Source organism: Tamandua tetradactyla, chromosome 14 (assembly GCF_023851605.1).
Source record: "Tamandua tetradactyla isolate mTamTet1 chromosome 14, mTamTet1.pri, whole genome shotgun sequence".
In the NCBI taxonomy this organism is placed as follows: Eukaryota; Metazoa; Chordata; class Mammalia; order Pilosa; family Myrmecophagidae; genus Tamandua; species Tamandua tetradactyla.
Window position 1 is genome coordinate 91384865 of NC_135340.1, and position 12404 is coordinate 91397268.

The window sequence follows — 12404 nt, forward strand, 5'->3', positions numbered from 1 at the left end:
GGCCCACTGGGTGCTCACGGCTGGGGAGAGGGCTCCAGGGCAGGCAGAGGCCACACCCCCAGCCCCAATCACTTCCAGAGCCCCCAGGGTGAGTGGCTGCAAGCCAGGCAACCAGTTTCTCCTCCTTGGAGCTCTCTGATAGGTGGGCATTTCAGGCCAGTCCTGGATGTGTGGTTGAGGTGTGGCAAGAGCCCAGAATTGTCCCCAAGGGCCAGAAATAAAGGGCACCATGAGAGAACCGAGCTTGTAATCCATCAAGGCACAGTCCTCCAGGAGCCATCCCTGGCCCTGCTGTGCAGTGACTCCCCCCACTGCACCTCTCCCCCCACCCATCCTCTGAGAGCCTGGAATCTGAACTGCAGGCCTCCAACTCTCAGACGATTTTTCCCCCTCATGCGCTGAGCTCTTAAGGGCAGCCTTTTAGGTCCAAATTCTCTGGACTTGCCCACGGGGTGCAAAGCCTCTCCATGCACACACCTGCTGGGGATGACTGCCTGGAACCTGGAAGCCTGCATTCCCATCTTGGCTTAGCTCCCAATCACAGTGTGACCTTGATCTAGTCGCCTCCCCTCTCTGGGCCTCAGTTTCCCCACCTGTATTTGGAGGAGGCTGGACTCCAGGTTCACAGGATTGTCCTCGGTGTAACTGAAGCAGCCGTCCCCACCACCCCCCTTCCATGCATATTCTGGGGTGGGCCACCTGCTCCTGGGCAGCCAGCCCCACAGAGCCTACCCAGCCGACCCTGCCCGTTTCTCCACCATGCTACTGGGCAGCATGCAGCAACCCTGGACACAGACTCCTCAGTGGGCCCCTCAGACCTGCCGGGACCCATACAGTGTCCTGTTGCCAGGCACGTGCTACCTAATGACTGCTCCCTTAGCTGGCACTGGGCAGCTCTGAATTACCTGGGGAAGGATGCCATGGAAACTCTCTCTGCAGACTCCATCAAGGGGCAGGGGGAAACAGGGTGAGAGGTTTTATTCTTCCAGTTAGCCATTGGCTCCAGAGGTCTGGACCCCAAAGTCCTGGGTGGACAGGGGCAGGAAGTTGGGCACCTGCATTTCCCCGGAGGCCGTTATGGGCTCTGCCAAGGTCTGGCTGGAGAGGAATTGACCACAGGGGGGGTGTTTTGTCCCTGAGACTCAAGTAAGGGGTAGGTGGGCTTTGACAACTGTTTTGGTTTGCTAGCTGCCAGAATGCAATATCCCAGAAAAAGGAATGGCTTTTTAATTTTATTTTTTTATGGACTGGCTTTTTAAAAGGGGAATTTAATAAGTTGCAAGTTAACAGTTTTTAGGCTGTAGAAATATCCCAATTAAAGCAAGTCTATAGAAATGTCCAAACTAAGGCATCCAGGGAAAGATACCTTGTTTCAAAAGGCCGATGAAGTTCAGGGTCTCTCTCAAGTGAGAAGGCACATGGTGAACCCAGTCAGTGTTTCTCTCCGGGCTGGAAGGACACATGGTGAGCACGGTGTCATCTGCTAGCTTTCTCTCCAGCTCCCCAGGAAACGTTTTCCTTCTTCATCTCCAAAAGTCGCAGGCTGGTGGACTCTGTTTTGTGGTTCTGCAGCGTTCTCTGTCGTGCCTTTCTCGTGGTTCTGTCGTTCTTCTCTGCTGTCTCTGAATCTCCTGCTTTCTCCAAAACGCTTCCTCCTTTACGGGATTCCAGTAAACTAATCAACACCCACCTCTCGTGTCCACCTAATCCAGTTTAACAACCACTTTTTTTTTCTCACCCCCAGAGATTTTTATTAATTAGTCTGCATATTAATTAGTCTGCAATTCTGTCATTAGTAATTTTTCTTCCGTTCTACATATATAATCCGTAATTCACAATATCATCACATAGTTGCATATTCATCATCATGATCATTTCTTAGAACATTTGCATCAATTCGGAAAAAGAAATAAAAAGACAACAGAAAAAAATCCATACATACAATACCCCTTACCCCTCCCTCTCATTGATCACTAGCATGTCAATCTACTAAATTTATTTTAACATTTGTTCCCACTATTATTTATTTTTATTTTCTGTGTTTTACTCATCTGTTGATAAGCTCAATAAAAGAAGCATCAGACACAAGGTTTTCACAATCACACAGTCACATTGTGAAAGCTATATCATTATTCAATTATCGACAAGAAACATGGCTACTGGAACACAGCTCTACATTTTCAGGCACTCCCCTCCAGCCTCTCCATTACACCTTAATTAAAAAGGTGATATCTATTTAATGCTTAAGAATAACCTCCAGGATAACCTCTCAACTCTGGAATCTTTCAGCCATTGACACTTTATTTTGTCTCATTTCTCTCTTCCCCCTTTTGGTCAAGAAGGTTTTCTCAATCCCTTGATGCTGAATCTCAGCTCATTCTGGGATTTCTGTCCCATGCTGCTAGGGAGATCCACACCCCTGGGAGTCATGTCCCATGAAGAGGGGGAGGGCAGTGAGTTTGCTTGTTGTGTTGGCTGAAGAGAGAGGCCTCATCTGAGGAACAAAAGAGGCTCTCTTGGGGTGACTCTTAGGCCTAATTTTAAGTAGGCTTAGCCTATCCTCTGTTGGTTAACAACTGCTCTTGATTGAGTCACATCTCCAGGGAGATGATCTAATTAAAGTTTCCAGCATACAGTACTGAATAGGGATTAGGAGAAACGACTGCCTTTACAGAATGAGATTAGGGTTAAAACATGGCTTTTCTAGGGGACATACATTATTTCAAACCAGCACAGTGTCTGAGACCCAGAGAGGGCAAATGATTTATCCGAGGCTGACTCGGGGAAGTGGGCACCTCTTTGGTGCCTGGCACCCAGGGGACCCCCATGCATGAGCCCCCCACCCCCTATAGCATCGATTCAGGACCAGTCCTGAGCTGCCACCTCTCCTCTGTTTCCCCAAGGTGTGGCTGATGGGTCACCTGTCCTGGCCAAGGGATTCCTTAGCAAACAACACTCGGCCCTGGAGAGGTGGCTGGGCTGCTCCCCATCCCAACCCCAAATTGCCAACCCTGTTGGCACTCTGCGTCTGTGTGTGGGGAGGGTCTTGACCTGGACTCAGCTGTCCAGGACAGCTGGACAGGAACCAGGGAGACCAGGAGGTGGACATTGGAGCCCAGCCTAGCCTGGGCCCGGCACCCAGTTCTGCCCCCCAATGTGGCCGAGTCCTGAGGACACTGGAGGGCTCTGAGCTGTCTGCAGAAACTCGAGAGACAGCAACCCTGCTCCGGGACCCCCCTAACAGACTACAACAGCCAAAGAGGAGGGGCTGCTACGCCCCCTTCAGAGTTCTAGGCACGGCCTGGGAAGGAAGGGCTCAGCTGGAAGCCTGTGCTGCCCAGAGGAGGTCCCTGGCAGAGGGTCCAGCACCTGCAAGGCACCCTGGGGCCTGCCCCCGGTGAGCAGGCGCAGGGCTGCTGGTGCCGGCCGGCTTCACACAGTTCTACCTTATTGTATTGTTATTCCTAATAATGATAATAATAATAATAACAGTATCAGCAACACTAACAGGGAGCATTTACTGAGGGCTTACTAAGTACCAAGCACCACGATAAGAGTCTGCTAGATGTTAACTTGTTTAAATGTCACCCAGCCCTTTGCAATGGGAGTTACTGTCTCCAAGATAGAGAAGAGATGAGGGTCAGAAAGAAGCTTGCCGCTGGGAACACGTGGGTATAGAGCTCAACGCTAGGCTTCCCTGAGGCCAACAGAGAAAAAAGGTAAGAGGCAGAGCAGTTGCCCCAGGGCTGGCAGGGTGAGGAGCTGAGGCCAGAGGGGGGCTGTCCCCACCCCCAGAACCTGGGCCAGGATGGGGAGTTCCGAGGGAGCAGCTGGGCTCCGGCTGCCTAGGAATCTCACACCTGGAATGCCTCGGTTGGAGAAAGCAATCAAGGAGAAGGGAGAGAAACCCACCTTTCTCTCTTTTCTAAGAATGAGGAGATAAAGGGTCTCCTCTGACCATTTGGGAACTGGGTTTTAAGCCCAAATGAGGAACTCTTCTTATTTAAAAAAAAAATCTCTTGAACAATGCACCGATGTTGCCAGTGATAATGGGGGATACAATTCTGACATAAAGGGAAAGACACCTGGTCTACCGTCCTGTGAGCTAAGATCTCTCCTCTATCTGCTCCCCAAGAACACAGGCAACTTTCCGACCCCCCACTGGGCTCTGGCTGAACCCCACTCAGCCTTCCTCCAGTTTCCCCACGCCCATCTAGCCCAGTCCTTCCCGGGACTTTCTGACCTGCTTCCGCCTGGCTGACTGTCTCTCTGTCTGTCTGTCTCCCTGTGTCTACCTCTCATGGGTTCTCTCTCAATGCATTTTCTCCTTGTCTGTATGTCTGTCTCAGCCTCTCTCTCTCTCTGCCTTTTTACTGTCTTCACTCCCACCGCCCTTTACTCCTCAGAACGCTCGTTTTGGGTAGATACTGCTCTGCAGCGAAATTTTGGCTTCAGTCTCTCTCCCGGCCTCCCTTGTCTCTCACTCTCTTCAGCACTAACTTGCTTGTTGCTCGGGTTGTCATAGTCTGTGAGGACAAACAGAAGGGGAGAGCCGCCCCACATCCCTCCCAGGGCAAGCTGACAGCTGGGTGGGGACCTGAGCCCTGGATGCTGGGTGCCCCCCATCGCTGGCTGGTTCCCTGGCATTAACCTGCTGCCCATCATGGGCTGTCACAGCTGTCAGCACCTGGCCAGGTGAGGCCAGACTCCAGGCACAGGTGAGGCCGGACGCCAGGCACAGGTGAGGCCGGACATCAGGCACAGGTGAGGCCGGACGCCAGGCACAGGTGAGGCCGAATGCCAGGCACAGGTGAGGCCAGACATCAGGCACAGGTGAGGCCGGACGCCAGGCACAGGTGAAGTCAGATGCCAGGCACAGGTGAGGCCAGACGCCAGGCACAAGACTCCACGGGAGGGCCACCAGGAGCCAGGCTCTGCCCTCCCAGCCTGAGTCACCGCTCATCTCACCGCCCCGGCCTGCCAGGCTCATTTCTGGGAAGCTGGATTGAATTAGCCCCGGGCCCATCTGGACAGCCCTCAGCCTAATACTGCCTGGCAGCTCATGGCTCAATGCTAACCCCAACCCTGTGGCCTCGCGGCCAGAAATCCAATTTGCCGCCGCTTAATTGAGCCCTGGGCTCCCCGGGGTACTGGCCTTCGGGCTCTCCTGCCCGGCCGGGAGCAGATTTCCCGGTGATTAGGAGGAGGAAAAAATGGCCGGAGCCCAGTTAATTTCAATTACGCTCATTTTCTCCCTGGAGCAGCCCACGCCCTGGCTAAGTGTGGCTTTGGGTGAGCAGCAATGAGTGAGGGTCCGTTTTAAGAATCTGGAGAACTCGGGGTGCCCCAGACACCCTGTATTTATCTGCTGACTCGTTCAGAGTTCAGCCCGCGACCCCACCTGTTGGACCTCAGTATTTGTCTTTTTCTTTTTACAGACCCCCGAGAGGCAAGCTCAGAGGTGGTCTCGACCCCCAAGTCTCCATAGAAAGGGGTCTCCTATGGCCACAGCTCCTGCCGGGATCCAGTGAACTCAAAGATTGGGCTCCCGTAAATTCTATGACTCTGCTGAGAACCACTTCTCCTGTCCCGCCACCTCCGTCCCCCTGGGAGCTCAGGTGGGCCCCCACCTCCGCGAGGATGGCAGTCTGGAGGGTAGGGGTGGGGGGCTCACTCAGTAGGTGGCCGACACCTTCCCTAGCTCTAGATGCTGGGCGCTGGGTACCAAACTGTGCTCCGTCCAGACCCCAAAAGACACAGAATTCAGTCCTTAGGGACCATCCAATCCATTTTTTTCCCCATTAATAAAATATCGATATTTATGGTATTGTGTAAAATTATGAATCCAAAGTAATGTTTCGAAATTTTGAAGTTGCATAATAATTACACTTATTATTACTCTCTCATATGCACCTCTTATGTTTTTTGTTTGTTCTTTTTTCCGAGTCCAGTATCGAGACTCAGAGACTGGAACTAACCTGTTAGAGGTTGCACAGCAGGATCCACGCATCCGAGGCTGGAGCAGGATTCCAGTCTCACAACCTGCAGTCCCGGTGCCATTCCCCAGCGTGGGGCCGCCTCTACCCGGCTCGCTGAGCATGCTCACTCGCTAATCTCTCCGCAGCCGTCGGTGGGGGGCATGCACTGGGGACCTGGCTGGATTCGTGGACCCAGAAGCTGGAAGGAACCCCCAAGTGCAGCTATTGAGCCTCAACTCCCACGGCTCCCCGGAAAGCACCCATGCTCCAGCAGGGTTGCCCCCCTGCTCTTACCACAGTAGGGAACACCAGGGGCCTGAATCAGGAGTTGGGGAGAATGACCCCAGAAAGTGCTGCTCGGCCTCAAGCTGACACTGAGGGCCCCCCACCCCCCTTCATGGCTGCAACACTGTAGCCCAAGTCCCAGAGTCAGGGCCATCTCTTGGGGCAGCAGCCTCCACTGCGCCTGGATCCTGCCCTCAGAGCTTCCCCTCCCGCCTCCAGCCCCTCCCCCAGAACTGCCCTGGGGACATGAGTGTTCTGGGGCTGGGGACTCCCTGGGGACTCAGGGAGGCAGCCCGAGGGAAGAGGGGCCTTTGCCAGGACTTGGCCAGAGACTGGGAAGAGGAGGCGGTGACCTAGCAGTGACCCCGGAATAGGAGGGGGAGATGGGCGGCACATTAGCCACGCGTGGCCCCTGATTTCTTCTCACTGTGAGCTCCAGCAAGAGGCTGGAGGGATGGGATGACACCTGCCTGGTGCGTGGACCTGCCAGAGCTGGGGCTGCCCCAGGCCTTGTGAGTGGAATGGGGGGGCCTCAGCATCGCAGCAGGAATGGACCTGGCTGGAGCATGCCCTCCCCGCACAGCTGCTCTCCTGGGGGCCGCCTGGCCCTCCCCAAGGGTGGACTGCCATTAGCTTGGAGACCCTGGGCCTCTCAACTCACCCCCACCCAGAGGCCAGATGCCCAGCACCCTGTCTGTGGCACATTTGTGCCAGAAAAGGGCTGCTCCTATGCACCCGTCCCCACCACCTCAGTTATCTGGGTCAGGAGGCTTCTGAACCCGACTTGGGAACCCTGAAGTTTCCCCTAGACCAGCAGCCCTCAAACTTTTGGTCTCAGGACCCCGTTGGCACTCTTGAAAATTATGAAGGATTCCAAACAGTTTTAGTTTTAGTGAGTTTTACCTGTAGGTATTTATATTTTGGAAACTAAACCTGAGAAAATGTTTACAAATATTTGTCAACTTATTTTAAAAACAACAATAAACCCATTACATATTAGTACAAAAACATGTTTTTATGTAGAATAGCCATATTTTGCTCAATAAAAAAGTTTAGTCCAAAGAGTGGCATCGTCGATACAGCACGGTGAACTCACTGCCCTCCCTCTACGTGGGACATGATTCCCAGGGGTGTAAACCTTCCTGGCAACGTGGGACAGAAATCCTGAAATGAGCCGGGACACGGCATCAAGGGATTGAGAAAGCCTTCTCGACCAAAAGGAGGGAGAGAGAAATGAGACAAAATAAAGTTTCAGAGGCTGAGAGATTTCAAACAGAGTCGAGAGGTTATCCTGGAAGGTATTATGCATTATTTTAGTTTAAGGTGTGTTAGAGAGCCTGGAGGGAAGTACCTGAAACCGTAGAGCTGTGTTCCAGTAGCCACATTTCTTGAAGATGGTTGTATAATGATACAGCTTCTGCAATGTGACTGTGTGATTGTGAAAACCTTGTGTCTGATGCTCCTTTTATCTAGGGTATGGACAGATGAGTAAAAAAATATGGATAAAAATAAACAAATAATAGGGGGCACAAAGATTAAAATTAATTGAGTAGATGGAAATACTAGTGGTCAATGAGACGGAGGGGTAAGGGGTATGGTATGTATGAGTTTTTTCTTTTTCATTTCTTTTTCTGGAGTAATGCAAATGTTCAAAAAAACGATCATGGTGATGACACACAACTATGTGATGATATTGTGAGCCATTGATTGTATACCATGTATGGAATGTTTATATGTCAAGAATGTATGTTTGTTAAGTTTTTACAATTAAAATATATTTTTTAAAAAATGTGGCATCATTTTTACACTTTTGCAAATCTCTTTGACGTCTGCCTTAATAGTAAACAGCTGGACTTTTATATGATTTCGTCCGCCTTCAGTCTGTTGTAATGTGTTTTTTGGTTAAAATATATGAGGAAATGCTGACCTTATGAAGAGTTGTAGCTGGAAAAGAAAGGAATATTTTAATAATCTCTCCAGATAATTGTGGATTTTCTTCTTAAATACGACACCCAAACTAGATGCATTGTAAAGTTCTTCTTTTTTAACTTCAAACAAATTTTTACTATACAAATGCTTTTTACATAATTGGATATATCTCTACTTTACACATAATTATTCTTACTCTCCACAGAAAGGTTGTTCTTAACTTCTCATCTAGTGATGGTAAGCACTAAAATCCTGTTTTTAACAGAATCAGTAAAAAATGCCTCAGTAATTTAAGTCAAAAGTCAAACACCGGTATCAGGAATGTACAAATACCTTTTTTATTCAAAAATTCAAAATAAATTGTCTGTAGGCATGGACAATGACACAGTAAAGCCATTATATATTGTCAACTGAAACGAGTAACCGATGGTTGTAGTGATTTCTTACATCAGCCAGGCTTTTCTTTAATTGTTTCTTCAAATTCCTTCTTAAGATACTGATGAGAAACACCTTCTAGAGCTTCCCGTCACAGTTCATTAATTATGGTAAAGCACTCTTCTAGGAATGCTCTAATACACCCTCCCACACCACCGCACACTCCACCCACTGCAGGGTCCTTCTCTTCTTTAGGAATTTCTATGACTACAACCTCTGCTGTGGTTAACAAAGAGGCCACCCAGCAGCGTCCAGCGAAGCAGCCCTTACAACCTTAGCTGGATCAATGATTCCTTTTTCCACCATATTCACCAAATCTCCAAGCAGAGCATCATAGTTTTCTCAACCATCAATGGTCCTTCAGTGCGTGCATTCTTAGCAATGCTCATAGCAGGAATTTTGAGTTTCCCTTTAGTAATTTCTGTGCCAACGATGGATCTTCGTTATTTGGAGGTAGTGTGTCCCAGGCTGGAATGCACCGGAGCAGAGGACAACCACCTCCCAGAGCACAGCCTTCTTCTCGCAGCACCACTCCTGTAGCACTGAGTGCATCTGCAACCCTGCCTTTCTTTCCATTCACTTCCACATCGCTTGTTCCACCAACCTTCCACACAGCTACTCCATCTGAAAGTTTTGCTAGACCTTCATTTAGTTTTTCCTTCCCATGGTCACTAGTTGTGACATCTAACTGCTCAAAGATTTCTTTTTTTAACATTTGTTCCCCCTATTATTTATTTTTATTCCATATGTTCTACTCATCTGTTGACAAGGTAGATAAAAGAAGCATCAGACACAGGGTTTTCACAATCACACAGTCACATTGTGAAAGCTATATCATTATACAATCATCATCAAGAACATGGCTACTGGAACACAGCTCTACATTTTCAGGCAGTTCCCTCCAGCCTCTCCATTACATCTTGGATAACAAGGTGATATCTACTTAATGCGTAAGAATAACCTCCAGGATAACCTCTCGGCTCTGTTCGGAATCTCTCAGCCATTGACACTTGGTCTCATTTCACTCTTCCCCTTTTTGGTTGAGAAGCTCTTCTCAATCCCTTGATGCTGGGTCTCAGCTCATTCTAGAGTTTTTCTCAATCCCTTGATGCTGAGTCTCAGCTCATTCTAAGATTTCTGTCCCACGTTGCCAGGAAGGTCCACACCCCTGGGAGTCATGTCCCACCTAGACAGGGGGAGGGCGGTGAGTTTGCTTGTTGTGTTGGCTTGCTCAATGATTTCTTCAATACATTTTCCAATTTGAGTCTTGCCCCCTCTTCCTTCAGGAGCATGCCATCGTCCTTGGTCACAATGACCCCTCCAACTTTTCCAAATCATGAGGCTGAATGTCCTCAAGGTTCAGAGTCAACCCCTCTTCTTCAAACGCTGCACCACCAGTGGCCACAGCCAGGTCATTGAGCTGGTTCTGTCTATTGTCGACAGAACCCGTAGCTTTGCTGGAACATAAAGACCAACTCTCAGCCTACTCAGAACAAGTGTACTTAGAGCTTATCCATCAACAACTTCAGAAATTATGACCAAGGGCTTTTGTTGGCAATTTCAGGAGCAGGTCCAATGGATCAGACGCTAGAAATCTTTTCACTCAATAGCATATAGGCATCCTGGAATTCACATTTCTGACCTTTCGATGTATTAATAAAATGTGGAGAAAGAGAACCCCGATTAAACTTCATACCTTCAATAATTTCTAATTCATCACTCAATGTTTTTCCATCCTTTACTGTCATGACACCTTTCATCCAATCTTTTTCATTGCATCAGAGTCAGTTTTTCTGTCTCCGTTTGCAGAAATTGTAGCAACTTGAGCAACTTCTTCTGGGATTGTGACAGCTTTAGATTGCTTCTTACGTTCAGCAATTACAGTATCAACAGCTAACATCACATTTCTCCTGATTTCCACTGTCTCTGCAGCTTTGCTGTTTTTCTCAAAGCCTTCCTCGGCAATGGAGCGTGCCATTACATTAGCAGTGGTGGTGCCACCCTCAGTCACTTCATTTGTGTTATTGGCAACATTCTGAACAAGTTGAGTGTCAACCTCTTTTTTTTTTTTTTGCATGGGCAGGCACTGGGAATCAAACCCGGGTCTGCAGCATGGCAGGCGAGAACTCTGCCTGCTGAGCCACTGTGGCCTGCCCATCGTCAACATTTTTATACTTATCTTTCAAGTCAACTGACTTTGCAACGGTCACACCATGTTTTGTTACTCCGGGATTTTCCCAACTCTGTTCAATAATCACCGTTTTTCCCTTTGGCCTCATCGTAAAGGCTACTGCATCGGCTTAAAGGTCTACAGCTTGAAGTTTAAAGGCTCAGGCATCAAGACTGAATTTTACATCTTTGGCAAAAGCCCAAGTGAGATGAAGAGCCAATGCCCTGGACACTGGCCTCACCTGGCAAAGGACTGAGAATAATTGAAGCAGTTTTGGTGGGCAGTGGCCAGGCATGCAGGCAATAAGGTGAGGGAGGGATTAGCTGGTTCTTAAAAGTTGGTTGCCATGTGGAATGTGAAACAATATCAATGAATTATTTATCCTCTGTTCCATTAAGATCCATTGGCCTCTCTCTCTCCAGCCAACACAACAAGCAAACTCACCACCCTCCCCCTGTCTACGTGGGACATGACTCCCAGGGGTGTGGACCTTCCTGGCAACGTGGGACAGAAATCCTAGAATGAGCTGAGACTCAGCATCAAGGGACTTAGAAAACCTTCTAGACCAAAAGGGGGAAGAGTGAAATGAGACAAAGTGTCAATGGCTGAGAGATTCCGAACAGAGTCGAGAGGTTATCCTGGAGGTTATTCTTATGCATTAAGTAGATATCACCTTGTTATTCAAGCTGTAATGGAGAGGCTGGAGGGAACTGCCTGAAAATGTGGAGCTGTGTTCCAGTAGCCATGTTTCTTGAGGATGATTGAATAATGATAGAGTTTTCACAGTGTGACTGTGTGATTGTGAAAACCTTGTGTCTGATGCTCCTTTTATCTACCTTGTCAACAGATGAGTAGAACATATGGAATAAAAATAAATAATAGGGGGAACAAATGTTAAAATAAATTTAGTTTGAAATGGTAGTGATCAATGAAAGGTAGATGGTATGTATAAATTTTTTTTTCTGTTTTCATTTTATTTCTTTTTCTGTTGTCTTTTTATTTCTTTTTCTGAATTGATGCAAATGTTCTAAGAAATGATCATGAGGCAACTATGTGATGATATTGTGATTATATATGTAGAACGGAATGATCATATGTTAAGAATGCTTTTGTTCATTTGTTGTTAAATTTTTTAAATTAATTAATTAATTAAAAAAGAAAAAGATCCATTGATTTCTCTGGGATCTGTCCTGTAATTACTCACCGGAGAGTGCTTTGAAAATTATTGCTTTTTTCTTTCTTTGCTTTTTACATATGTCATACAATAAAAAAGTTTTTTTAAAAAAATCCATTGGCTTATTTTGCCATTTGCATGACTCTTTACCCTTGTCTGATTTTGTAACAATCTAAAGCTCTGGCTATCAAACCTCAGCATTACATAAGAATCACTTGGAAAGCTTATCAATATACAGATTCCCAGGTCCTATCCCCTCAATTCTGAATCTGAAGGTCTGGGGTGGGGCGTGTGACTGTGTTTCTAATAAGCTCCCAGGTAAGGCTGCTGCTACAGATCCATGAACCAAACTTTGAGTAGAAAACTCCAAGGGGACCTAACGAGCATTTCTCAAAATATTTTCCTGGGGTGTTTGCAAATGTTCCTTAGAAAA

At 47.9% G+C, this 12404-nt stretch overlaps 1 pseudogene; it reads right to left on the reverse strand.

Annotated features, from left to right (window-relative positions):
* Window positions 1-989: 989 nt before the first annotated feature.
* Window positions 990-11092, reverse strand: LOC143655512 (60 kDa heat shock protein, mitochondrial-like; annotated as a pseudogene).
* Window positions 11093-12404: the final 1312 nt, after the last annotated feature.